Raw genomic sequence first — 14,390 nt, 5'->3', positions numbered from 1 at the left:
TTATCCCCGGAAGAGGGTAAAACTGGCACCAACGAATCCACTAGACATCGCGATCTCAACTGATCCATCTCACGAGACAATTCCGGATTATGGGTCCGTCCTAGAAGAGACGACGTTGGGGGACGCTCCAACGTCTGAACCCACTCACGAGAATAGAGAAATCTCGGTAAATTATGCATGCTTAAGTGAGATCTGGAATCAGAATGAGATTATCATCGATGATATACTTGTATTCGCAGTAGCTACCGAAATTATAAATAGCGATGACATCGAACCTCGCTCCGTTGATGAATGTCAACGTAGAGACGACTGGCCAAAAAGGAAATAAGCAATCTAGGTCAAATTAGATTCCTTGACAAAGAGAAAGCTAGGTCTTTGGACCTGTTGTTCCTACACCTCCCCGTGTTAAACCCGTAGAATTTAAATGGGTATTTGTAAGGAAGCATAATGAGAAAAACGAGATTGTGATACACAAGGCTCGTCTAGTGGCGCAAGAATTTTCTCAACTCCCTGTGATTGATTACGAGGAGGCGTATTCTCCCGTAATGGACGTCATAACGTTCCGCTACCTTATCAGTTTGGTAGTTTCCGAAAAACTGAATATGCAGCTTATGAATGTGGTCATAACTTATCTCTATGGGGATCACGATACAGAGATATACATGAAAGTTCCTGAATGACTTAATATACCCGATGCAAATAGTTCTAGACCACGGAACACGCTCTTCATTAGTTTTGAGGCGTTCACTTTATGGATTGAAACAATCCAGACGGAGGTGGTATAACCGTCTAAGTGAATATTTAATCGGGATGGGATATGCGAATAATAAACTATGCCCATGCGTGTTTATTAAGGAAGCAAGTTCCTAGTTTGGAATTGTGGCTGTCTATGTCAATGACATAAATTTGACTGATACTCCTGAAGAGATCAAGGAAACCGCAAAACACCTGAAGTCGGAATTTGAGATGAAAGGCCTTGGGAAACAAATTATTGTCTCGACCTGAAGTCTGAGGACAATGTAGATGAAATTTTGGTCCATCAACCAAATTACATCTAGAAGATGTTAAGATGCTTTAATGAGGATAAAAGCAAGCACACCCATGGTCGTCTGAAGTCTAGAAAGAACCGTATCGTCCTGCAGATGATAACGAAGAGATATTGGTGCCAGAAGTCTCATATCTAAGTGCAATAGGCGCATTATTGTACTTGGCTCAATGCCCTAGATAGGACATCTCATTTGAAGTGAACTTGTTAGCTAGATATAGCTCTGCGCCAACACGCCGCCACTGGAATGGCATAAAAGACATTTTTCGCTACCTTAGAGGTACGGCGGATATGGGCTTATCCTATCCCTACGCATCAAGGAATGGATCACCCCCTTGATCCTCAGAATGATGCTTGCCTTGTTGGATATGCTGATATAGACTATCTATCAGACCCACACAAGGCACGTTCCCAAACTGGTTATGTCTTTACCATTGGGAATACTGCAATTTCTTGGAGGTCTACGAAATAGACACTTGTTGCTACCTCTTCGAATCATGCTGAGATACTAGCTCTTCAAGAAGCAGTATGTGAATGTACATGGCTAAGAGCCGTTACAAAGTATGTTCGAAGCACGTGTGGACTGCATTCCACCACTGATGAACCAACCATTATCAACGAGGATAATGCTGCTTACATAGAGCAGATAAAGATGAGTTTCATCAAAGGAGACAACACCAAACATATTGCACCGAAGTTCTTCTTCAATCAGCAACAAGAAGCATCAGAAGATTGAAGTTAAGCAGACTCGATCTGAAGACAATCGTGCAGACCTCTTCACCAAGTCAGTACCAAAGTCTACATTCCAGAAGCATGTCCAAGGTATTGGTCTACATAAACTATCTGAATTACCTGAAATGTAATTTTCAGGGGGAGTCGAAATCAGGGAGAGTATCCTGAAGCATACCCACTTGACCATCGTGTACTCTTTTCGTCCTTCGTCCAGGGTTATTTTTGTCCCACTGGGTTTTTTTACCTGGCAAGGTTTTGACGAGGCACATCTTTGGCATGGTCACCCCACTTACTGCAACCGGAAGATGCTTTGATTTGACATATATGCATTTGCTCATCTTTTCCCTTCGACCACGGGTTTCTCCCACTGGGTTTACCGGGCAAGGTTTTGGTGTAGCAACTCTAATGCATACCTCTCGTAGACATACTATCTACTTATGATGCTGATAAGAAGACTTCACCTATCTCTGTTGTGATACGACTACTCCACATTCACGCGCGTTGTGCTCTTTTTCTCCTTCGACCAAGGTTGTTTTTCTCCCACAGGGTTTTTATTACTTGGCAAGGTTTTTGACGAGGCAACTTAGAAGCGCATAGCAGAACCAACACTATTGACATAGAATATCCAAGGGGGAGTGTTGTAAATGATATGGCTATTCATGCAATAGGTATTGCTTGATGCATGCCATTACTATTGATTGGCGATTGATATGCTTCTAATTAGCGATTGACACATTCGTAATTGTATGAGTGATTGATGTTTTACCTTTTGTACACAAGATGTAGCCCTATATAAGACTCCTCATAGTGAGATGAATATGACACACTCTACATTCTCTGCGTCTAAACTCTCTCTCTCTCAAATTATTTTATGTTTGTTTTACAACAAAAACTATTGATAGAAACAAAGCTAAGGACTCATTCTCCACCACCAAACACACTCAATCATATTAAAGCTCAGTTATGGAATCTTAATTCTCAATTGAATTTACCCGAAGTTAACTCACAAGCTCGAATTAACCCATTACCCTTTCTTAGTTCCTCGTTAAGTGAATACAAGCTCACCACTTAATCTATTTCCGATTATGCAACCTAGACACAAGCTTGCTAAATTTAACATATCAAAATCATTAAGCAAGGAAAGGGTTTGGATAAATCTAGGGTCACAAGTACGTTGGTAGTCTTGCTAAACCTAGGGTTTGAGTCACATGTAATTCAAGAAAACATTTTGCTACTCAATTGGAATCAACACACGACATATACGAATCTAGTGTTACTCCTAGCATTAGAACCCTAACCTCTTCATTTAGTTGCGCACCTAAACAAACAAGCAAAGATTCATCTTGTAGACACAGTGAAACAAACACTCAATTGATAATATAAAAAACCAAAAACTGAATTGTCTTCAATATGAATTGAACATGTTTGGGGCTTTGAAATCGCCCCTAGCTACCAAAGTATTTAGCTAGACATAGTCATGAAGAAAACAAAAACTAAAAGAAAAGAAAAGGAAGGGATGGCGGCTGGATGATGGCAGAAGATGTCGTTCTCTCCTTTCTCTTGTGCGGCAGAACCCCCGTCTCAACTGAACGTCTCCCTCCTTTATTGCTTAGGTTAGGAGATTTTCACTTCTTTTCCTTTTAGGATTCAAGTAGCTTCTCCTCTAAGATTCCTAATAATTTTCACCCATAAAAAATATGTCATATATCTCTAATAAACAGAGATATTCGGTTAATACTCGTCGGTGGGCTTCTAAAAGGAATTCGGGCCTCAAATCATGGATTTCCGTCAAAGTGTCAGATTCTCGGACTGCCCGACCTTGCTGTACTAAATCAGCCATAACTTCTTGTAGGAAAATGATATGAATGAACCGTCAAAAGTTCTGGAAACTATACATCGAAGGCTTTCCAACCATATAAAGCTCACTGTCTGGTTCATTCTGAGCTGCTCTCTGTTTCATGTCGAAGTTGACTGATCTGCACAGGAAGATTTACTGATTTAGCTTCCTTTCTTCTACTTTGCTCCATAACACCTACAAAACATAAAAATAAAGTAAATGACTCAAATAGATGGAAAACTAGCTAAGAAAGCATGAACAAATCAATACAAAATCATGTACATTTATGAGCTTATCAAATTCCCTCACACTTATCTTTTGCTAGTCCTCGAGCAAAACAAAAGAAGCTAACTACTATAACAAAGGACACGGACCTAATGTCTTCCAAACATCTCAGAGAACTTATAATGCCCACTAGTATGATCAACAAAATTCAAGCAGTCACATATCAGAATTCACAACTTCACTTAAGAGCTAATTTATTTTGATAACCATCATGCTCAAAATATAATGCAAGGACAATCAAACCAATGCAACAAATGAGAACCAACTTCCTCATGGTTCAAACAAGTGTTCACTTAATTTCTCACAAAGATGCTCTCAATTTCTTTTCACTCATGATTTTCTGACTTGATGTATAAGCATGGATTTCACTCAAGTTATATGTGAGAGGAATGATATAATAAGACAAACAAATAGCTCACATATGATAACAAGAAAGAAAGGCTTTTTCTGAATTTTTTTTTTTTTTACATATGATCCCATGATTGGAATGCCAAAACTCGGACGAAAGGCCAGTGACACCATATGCTCACCCCTCCACACAAGTCTCCACAAATCGAATGCACAACTTCAAAAATCAACAAGGTCTTTATTCAGGGTTGTAATGGGGCCAAGGGTTAAGGTTAGAAGAAAGAAAGGATAGGAAATTCAAAGATCCTAAAGAACCTGGTGAAGCACTAGAAGAACATAAGAGATAAAAGAATCTTGAAACTCTTCAAGGTAATCAATCTTCGAACATGAAGCAAATAATTTTTTCAAGGCCAGATGTCATCTTTTTGGGCCTTTGCTTCATTCTAAACCTTCTTTTAACACTTGTGAAATAGGACAAAGACCACATTTTCTTGAACAGGCCTTCAATTCAAAATAAACTCCTTATTCACAAAAGGGGGACTAAAATCCATTCACACATTTTTCTTCACTTTTGCCGTATACTTTTTTCTTTCATTTTTTTTTCGTTTTCTTTTCGGCATACATAGATATATATATATATATATATTTTTTTTTTTTTTTTTTTTATGGACAAGTCTTACCCCCACACTTCCTTACAAAAGTACCTCGAACATAAATATATCTCTAAAAATATTTGCTCCACTAATTCCTTAGGATAGGGTAATGATACATCTATACTAAGCTTAGGGCTAAGGAATTTGTGGTGATGAAACAAAAGGCTTAATGTAGGCTCAAGGGGGTTAACTAGGGGATTGCACATCTTGTGTGCATAAAAGGGACACAGGTTAATTTGGCTATGATGGTAATCCTAGTGCCTTTATCCCTTCCCATTCATCATGCAATTCAACCTACGCTTCAAGAGGCTTTGGGGCAAGTTCTAGCATTTGTCCTTATAAAATATGCAAGTCGAATCCGAGTCTCAACCAAGATGAATAAAAGATGAGATCATGCAAAATCCTCGTCAAGAAAATAAGATGATTCTATACTAAGCACTCAGAAAAGAAATAACACATATACAGGCTCAAAAGCTCACAAGGGTTTAAATCAAGTTTAACCTGTCATAGCATGCATCCATCAATTCTCAAGTGTTACATTAATCCAACCATCAATGTATATAAATCAAGCACAATAATCATCAAAATCTATTAACAATTATTTGAAAGCAAGAATCTAACACATGCCTGCAATCCTTTTGTGACCATAATAAATTTCTGAAAAGTTCAGACTCATCATAGTGTTTGGAAGAACCCTAACCACTCAACAGAAAATAAACCTAAGAACTAGACTTTTTTTTTTTTTTTTTTTTGAAAATAACAAAAAGTTCAAATTCCTTCCCCCCACACTTAAACTAAACATTGTCCTCAATGTTTGATCTAGATATAATCATGCAATGATATAGTTAAGTATAGAAGGAACGAGAAAACACAAAAAAAAACAAAATAGTTAAGAAGAGTAGAGAATGCTCCCTCTTGTAGACCTCCCAATGCTAATGATCTTTGGATATCAACCTCAAGGCTGTAAGCCTTGAATGTCTAGGGCAAGCTCTATGCCAAATGCGCCAAAGATACTCCAATAATGCTCAAAGTCATTAGGAAACATCACTGTTCACAAACTGATTTCAGATAAAACCTTGCAGCATCCCTATTTCCGAGGTTCATAGCTCATCCAGTAAGAACCGGAATCCAAAGGTTCCACTTGGAGATGAAAGTTCATATTCAGGGCTTTCCATACATATGTGGCACACATTCCAACTCCAAGGGATGTAGAAACTAGAGACCTGCAAAGTTAGCAAAAAATTACAGAAAACTGGCAGAATGACCTTTGTCCATTCAAACCTGAATACAAGAATCTACAGGGGTCACATTCAGAAACCCTTTGGTAGGAATGAAGTTAACATCCGGAGCTTCAAATCCATATAAGTTTTGTCTCATTTGGACCCCCGGAAGTATCCCCTGTTTTGCCCTGTATGTGGCTCTGATGCCCAGTTTTCTGCTTTACTGTTCCGACCCTCCTGTACTCAACTGAAAACTGCAGATGCTGTGAAAATTGAAATTTGGATCTGCCAAAGCCATTAGAAAATAGACACCTGGGGCTTTTGATCCATATATTGTACGTCTGTTGGTTCCAAAGGAGCTGTGAACGAAAGCTGTTCAAAGTGGACTGAAATCTGGGCGTCAGAAAAACTGGTTTGATAAAAAGTGACTCCTCTAAATCTTTCTCAACTATGAGACCTGCACACACACAAAAACATAAAACCGAACAAAACAAGAAGCAAAGAAAGAGAAGAGAAGAGTAAAGAAAACATCCCTTAGAAAAATACTGCAATCTTCCTCCTTCATTCATTGGGTTGCCTCCCAAGAAGCGCTTGGTTTAATGTCCTCAGCCTGACGGCCGGGCCAATTCTTCAAGAGTAATCAGGAGGTTTTGGTCTTGGTTCCATGAGATGCTTGACCTTTTTCAAAGATGCTAGGTGATCCCTTTTAAGCAACTTGTGCTCCTTGGTAACAATGGAAAGATAGGATTTCAACTTTCTCGTTTTCTTTCTCTTCCATTGTCTCTTTCTCTTTTTATGTCCCACAAGCACGGCCAAAAGAATCTTCTTATCAGTATTGGGATAATCACCTATCACCATCTCTACATGATCAACAAACTCAAGAGTTTCTTGTATGGAGGGAACAAATGTAAAGCTCGAATGTGGCAAGTAATGGTCAGGTGGTCGGGCATGTGATAGAATTAGAGGCCCGTCTATAGGAGATTTGCTGGACTCCTCTTCTAAGCAATCCTCCATGTCATCATTGTATTCTTGATCTTTATGAGCTATGATGATTGCTTCTGGCACTTGGTACTCGTTTACATGAAGCTCAACCTTACTTTCTTTAATGTAAAATTCCTCATCTATCAAGGACTCTTCAATATCACTATCTTCATATGCTTCAAGCTCGGTTGTATAGTGTAACACATAATCCTCACACATCCCAACCTCAAGTTTCTTTTCATAGGGCTCATCCAAATCTGTACCCTCATCCTCATCCAAAATTGACTCGTGGAATACATTATGAGGTTGAGGTAAGGCCGTGACTTCAAGGGACTGCCCTAAAGTTGTAGTAGGTGTAGGAGGGCACTCCATAATTACCTTGGCCTCCAAAGGCTCATTAGCTTCTGCCCAATCTTCTTCCTCACTCGTCAACACCTCATGATATGACTCATGATATGCCCATCAAGGACTGTTTCTTGGTTCAAAGAATTAATAATTTGCTGGATATGTTGCTCAATATTCTTCACGACTTTGTCCATATTCCTTGATGATTCTTCCGCACTTTTCGCAACTGCTTGTACAATTGCCTCAAGAGAGGGCTTCATTGGATCAACCAAGAGGACAGGTACTTGATCTTGGTATGACGGCCACATGAATGAATCAATATTGTGATGATAAGGATCATACATAGGGACTTGATAAGGCTGCCATGAGTTGAACGCTTCCGGAATATTCCATGAAGAGTTAGCATTAGTCCAACCATTGTTGTAAATGCTTGAGTTGGGATCCTCCCACATTATAGTAGCTTGCTCGAAATAACCTTGGTATTGCAGTCCACAAACCAAACAAAACAAAAACTAAGTTAGTATATTACAAAATTGAAAAAAAACACACAAAAACAAAACAGATTAGCAATCAAGGAAAACAATCCCCGGCGACACGGCGCCAAAAATTGATACGTCTAAAGATGCACAACTTAAACCTTGCACTCAAATATCATCGCTGGTAATATAGTAATCAAGCAAGGGTCATTACCCGCTGAAGATTGTTCCTAAACTGCTAAACAAATGTCACAAACTACTCTAAACCATGCTACTGAACAGTTAACGAAAATAAATTAATTAACTAACCTAGACTCGATGGAATTTTCTATAAATTTTACAGGACACTAAATACACATTGAATAACACGCATACAAAATTTCAGAATAACCGGAGTTGATTTGATATATAAAATAATTCATGTAAAACTGAACACAGAAAGATAACGAAGCAGAAACAGATTTTATAACTTTAAAACTATTGATAGAAACAAAGCTAAGGACTCATTCTCCACCACCAAACACACTCAATCATATTAAAGCTCAGTTATGGAATCTTAATTCTCAATTGAATTTACCCGAAGTTAACTCAAAAGCTCGAATTAACCCATTACCCTTTCTTAGTTCCTCGTTAAGTGAATACAAGCTCACCACTTAATCTATTTCCGATTATGCAACCTAGACACAAGCTCGCTAAATTTAACATATCAAAATCATTAAGCAAGGAAAGGGTTTGGATAAATCTAGGGTCACAAGTATGTTGGTAGTCTTGCTAAACCTAGGGTTTGAGTCACATGTAATTCAAGAAAACATTTTGCTACTCAATTGGAATCAATACACGACATATATGAATCTAGTGTTACTCCTAGCATTAGAACCCTAACCTCTTCATTAGTTGCGCACCTAAACAAACAAGCAAAGATTCATCTTGTAGACACAGTGAAACAAACACTCAATTGATAATATAGAAAACCAAAAACTGAATTGTCTTCAATATGAATTGAACATGTTTGGGGCTTTGAAATCGCCCCTAGCTACCAAAGTATTTAGCTAGACATAGTCATGAAGAAAACAAAAACTAAAACAAAAGAAAAGGAAGGGATGGCGGCTGGATGATGGCAGAAGATGTCGTTCTCTCCTTTCTCTTGTGCGGCAGAACCCCCGTCTCAACTGAACGTCTCCCTCTTTTATTGCATAGGTTAGGAGATTTTCACTTCTTTTCCTTTTAGGATTCAAGTAGCTTCTCCTCTAAGATTCCTAATAATTTTCACCCATAAAAATATGTCATATATCTCTAATAAACAGAGATATTCGGTTAATACTCGTCGGTGGGCTTCTAAAAGGAATTCGGGCCTCAAATCATGGATTTCCGTCAAAGTGTCAGATTCTCGGACTGCCCGACCTTGCTGTACTAAATCAGCCATAACTTCTTGTAGGAAAATGATATGAATGAACCGTCAAAAGTTCTGGAAACTATACATCGAAGGCTTTCCAACCATATAAAGCTCACTGTCTGGTTCATTCTGAGCTGCTCTCTGTTTCATGTCGAAGTTGACTGATCTGCACAGGAAGATTTACTGATTTAGCTTCCTTTCTTCTACTTTGCTCCATAACACCTACAAAACATAAAAATAAAGTAAATGACTCAAATAGATGGAAAACTAGCTAAGAAAACATGAAGAAATCAATACAAAATCATGTACATTTATGAGCTTATCAGTTATGCAATATCGCATGCAGCTATGCTAATTCTTCTACGACTCATAGCCACTCAACTTTTATTTGCGTTACAGCTAGTGACTGGGTGCGAGTCTAAATATCTCGTACTTATGCATATTTGAGTGTACGGTTTATGTGCCAATTGCACCACCACAGCGCATCAAAATGGGTCATTGCAACGAATGCATATATATATTTTTGTTGGATATAAATATCCAACTATCCGTCCGCTATGTAGAACCCTTGACAGGCGATCTCTTTACCGCTAGATTTGCGGATTGGCACTTTGATGAGACGGTCTTCCCGTCGTTAGAGGGAGATTAGAACGTCAACGTTCAACAGGAACGACAGAAATTGTCGTGGTCTATCTCCACTATGTCTCATCTAGATCCCCTCAAAGTGACAAGATCACACATACCTGCTGTAAACATGCCTGCAAGGATAGATGTTCCCTCAAAAGGACATGGCGCCACCAAGAAGAGATGGGCTCGGCACCACCAATATGGATGGTGGTATACTGACACCACAATGTGGCATAATGGCATCATAGGCCATGGGTTCTGCTAGAGAGCGTAGGAGACTCATAGGTTCCATGGATTCTCGCCCTAGGAAAGAGCGAGTTTTGGCACAACTTGATCCATTGATCATTGATACTCAAAATCCGTCTCATGAGAATATTCTGGATTGTGGTTATGTCCAAGAGACATCGTTGGAGGACGCCTCAACGTTAGAACCAACTCCTGAGAATATAGAGATCTCTACAAATTACACTAGTGTACATGAGGACATTGGATTATTGAGACTAATGGCATCGAACCTTGCTCCACTGAAGAATGTCAACGTAGAGAAAATTAGCCTAAATGGAAATATGTGATCCAGGTTGAATTGGATTCACTAACGAAGAGGAAGGATTTCGGGCCTGCTCAACACCTCCTAGCATAAAACTTGTTGACATTAATAGGTCTTCGTTAGATAGCGTGATGAGAAAAAGAGATGATAATCTCGCCTTATGGCACAAGGCTTCTCACAAAACACCCTGGAATCAACTACAAGAAGACATATTCTCTCGTAATGGATGTCATTGCACTCCACTACCTTGTCAGTTTGGTAGTTTCCGAATAACTGAACATGCAGCTTACGAATGTGATCACTACGTATCTTTATGGGGATTGTAGATACCTCTACTAGCAAGGCTATTTGCTACATCACCAAGCATAAGTAACACTCTCTTTGGGACACCCACAAGCCATGGTGAGGCCCAACCGCTACTTGCATCTTGTAGCCCTATGTTCAAGCTACGCCACGGTATCCGGAAGTGGCAAATCCATCGCCGGGAAGCCACCTTCCCGGCCTTGCCAACATGCCCTCACAAACTAGGCTTTCTACACTAGAATAGTTATCTTTGCTTGTCCCACATCGAAAACCATGTAAAGGAAGAGCACTTCTTCACCTATAAAAGGAATGCCTCCTCCCACTTAAACACCATCCCATTACATCTTTTATAATCCCCTTGGGCCGCAAGGCTCAACACACTAGTGTAACATTCAAGTGGACGTAGTCTCCCGCTAAGGCGGGAGGCGAACCACTATACTTCTTGTGTCGTTCTCTCTCTCTCTCTCTCTCTCTCTCTAAAGCTAACTAGAGATCCCACGGATCACTAACGTTAACATTGGCGCCGTCTATGGGAAGCCAACACAAAGGCTTCGTCACGTACCATGAACTTCGGTAAACATCAAATTAGGGCTGGTCAACTCTGGTCAACGCCCAACTCCAGTCAACACCATTCAAGGTTGGTCATCGCCCAACTCAAAAGGTCAACGCTGACCTACACAAAAAAAAAATGGTGGGTGCCAAATTCTCTCTGGACACCCAGAGATTTACTTTGGCCACTCTCCCTTCCTTTTTCAGCGACACCCAGCTTCCTCCTTGGCTAACTCCATCAGCAGCTCCGCTAAACTTCATCAGCAGACCACCATCCAGCTCCCCCGCTAGTAAGATTAGCGGTCTTCGGCCAAACGCACACGCCATACTGCACCGCCAGGTTGCAACACTGCTAAACTTTGGAGCTCCGCCACTGGCTAAAAGCACCGCTAGCCATCTCCGCCGAGCACCAAGCTCCGCTCCGCCAACTCGCAGCAGCCTCCTCTGGCATACGTCGCTGGCATCTGTCGGTGCACACCGCCAGGCCCGCCCACCAGCGCATAGCCTCCGCCTGCACAACCTAGAGCCAACCCACCGCCAGCTCAAACTTCGCCTGGCGCGGCGACCTCCATCCGAACTCCACTACCGCTGGCCGCAACTTCCGCCAACCAAGACCGCAGCTGACAAAACCCAGCTCCGCTAAACCCCCGCCGAGCTCCAGGCCTGCTGCGAAGCTCCGCCGAACTCAAACTATCCGCTGAACGAGAGCTCCACTCCGCTCCGCTGGCCAAGCACCGTCAATCTCCTCCGACGGCCACAACTTCCTCCGTTGGCCACCACCGCTAGCAAAAACCACATTCTGCCGGCACTCCTCCGCTGACCAAGAGCACCGCTGAGCATATCTCCGCCGAGCTTCACCGCTAGCCCGAGCTTCACCATGCTCCGCTCCGCTGGCACCGGCGGTTAACCAACCCGCTAGCCTTCCCAATTCCGACAGCAACCAGCGGTGACCGCCACCAGCAATGACTTTTCATATGGGAATTAACCAGCTCCACTCCGCCGGACTACCTCAGCTAGCCCTCCTCCGCTAACCTCCCTTCACCGGACTAACTCCGCCGGTAAAATGCTCCGCTCCGCTAACCGGCAACGGCCTCCGCTGAGCAGCTTCACCGCTGGGCAACCTCGGAACTTCAATCCCCTGGACAGAGCTTCAATCTTCTTGGCGGAGGTTCAATTTCCCGGTCACCCAGAAAACTACTTTGGCCACCTATCTAATCCTGGAGCCCCTCCTTGCTGCTGGTTTCAGAACTGACGGCCCCATGCTTTCGATTTCTTGATGCATCTCCTCACCCAGGCGTCGATCGAAGATGGAGCTTAGCGCTTTCTTTCTGAAAAGCTGGAAAACAGATAAGTTTTTCTTTCGGTGCTGCAAAGCTAAAGTGCGAAAGCATGTATATGTCTATTATAATCATCCAAGGCATATATAGTATAATATATTCTCATCACTTTGCTACACGTCCATGACCAAGCATATATATATATTATATTCTCATTGCTGCAAAAGCATACACATGCCATGCATTTAAAAGTCGACAGCTCATGATGGCATACATATGTCCACAACTCTACATATTATAAGCACATGACATCTGTTAAGCATGCTAGTGCCCTGATAAGTCCATGAGACCATGACAAATGCATATCCAATTGCATTCACATTATGCAGCTATGGGTATATGCCTACATGCTTATAATAATCAAAAACCTGCAAGATCACATGCTACGCCCAAGTTTCTTGTCTCAAATATGCTTCTGTCATCCATTAATATATACTAGGCATTAGCACACTTTTTGACTAGTACTTGGTCATGCGGCAGTGCCTTTTAAATTCTAGCATTCTAGAAATATGCATGCCTACACCTCACCTCAATTGGATCACCTAGCTACGTTAGCTAATCACACATACGTTAAAACAAGCATACATATCACCGCTGCGTAATATGTATGTCAAATGGTTATTTAAAGCAAGCTTAAGGATCGCTGCACATGCCATGCTTCTACTACTTTTAAACATGCCTACAACATTTCATAGATTTGGCAACCTCACATGCTAGATATATCATGCTTCATATACCGATCTCAAACGATCTCTAAGCACGTTTACAATAATACATAATGTTGTTAGCATCCACATTACAAGTACATGTTGCACATGCCATGCTTCTATTTAATTGCAAAATTAAATAAACATGGGACACTCGAACAAAATATTATTACTTGCTCTATGTGTTTATCATTTTTCATCGGCAACCAACCGCCATGCGGTAAGGCAACGCCTCATAATGACAATGACCGCTACGCGGCATTGCAGTCAAGCTTTTCTCTTTCGAGAAAATAGTAAAGGGACTAGTTAACACAGCCCACGGCAGCCATTGATCCGGCAATTAATTACCCCGACGCTTGGGTACTAAAGATTGGGCTCGCCACCCAACACCCTCTGCTCCGTGCAGCTCCCCCTCAACAAACAATTTACCGACCATCCTGAGGTCCGTCGTGGCTGGGGAGTGGGGGACTCCCTGGCGGGCCTAGCAGGGGCCCACCCGAAAGGGCAAAAGCGTTCGCTCCAACCAATTCTAGATGGACGACGCACTCGCACTAATTATGCTTGATATACGGCACAAAGCTACGCTTTGGTATCAACCCGCAAGAACACCCTCCTTGACTGGGGACTTCGGGGACTAGTACAAACAGCCCAGCATAATTAGCAACGGTCACGCTCATGCCTCAGGGCATCACCTCGAGCTACCCGTTAATGCCTCAGCGGCACCGCCGAGCTTTCACGCTCTCGCCTCAGCGGCAACCGCCGAGCTTTTCGCGCTCGTGCCTCAGCGGCAACCGCCGAGCTTTTCGCGCTCGTGCCTCAGCGGCAACCGCCGAGCTTTTCGCGCTCGTGCCTCAGCGGCACCGCCGAGCTTTTCGCGCTCGTGCCTCAGCGGCACCGCAGAGCTTTCACACTCACGCCTTCGCGGCACCCACGAGCTTCCGCTCACGAGCATACCGCTCATGCCTTCGCGGCACCCCCGAGCTTCCGCTCACGAGCTTACCGCTC

The sequence above is a fragment of the Rosa rugosa genome, chromosome 6, assembly GCF_958449725.1.
Source record: "Rosa rugosa chromosome 6, drRosRugo1.1, whole genome shotgun sequence".
Taxonomy (NCBI): domain Eukaryota; kingdom Viridiplantae; phylum Streptophyta; class Magnoliopsida; order Rosales; family Rosaceae; genus Rosa; species Rosa rugosa.
Note: the sequence above shows the minus strand (reverse complement) of the source record.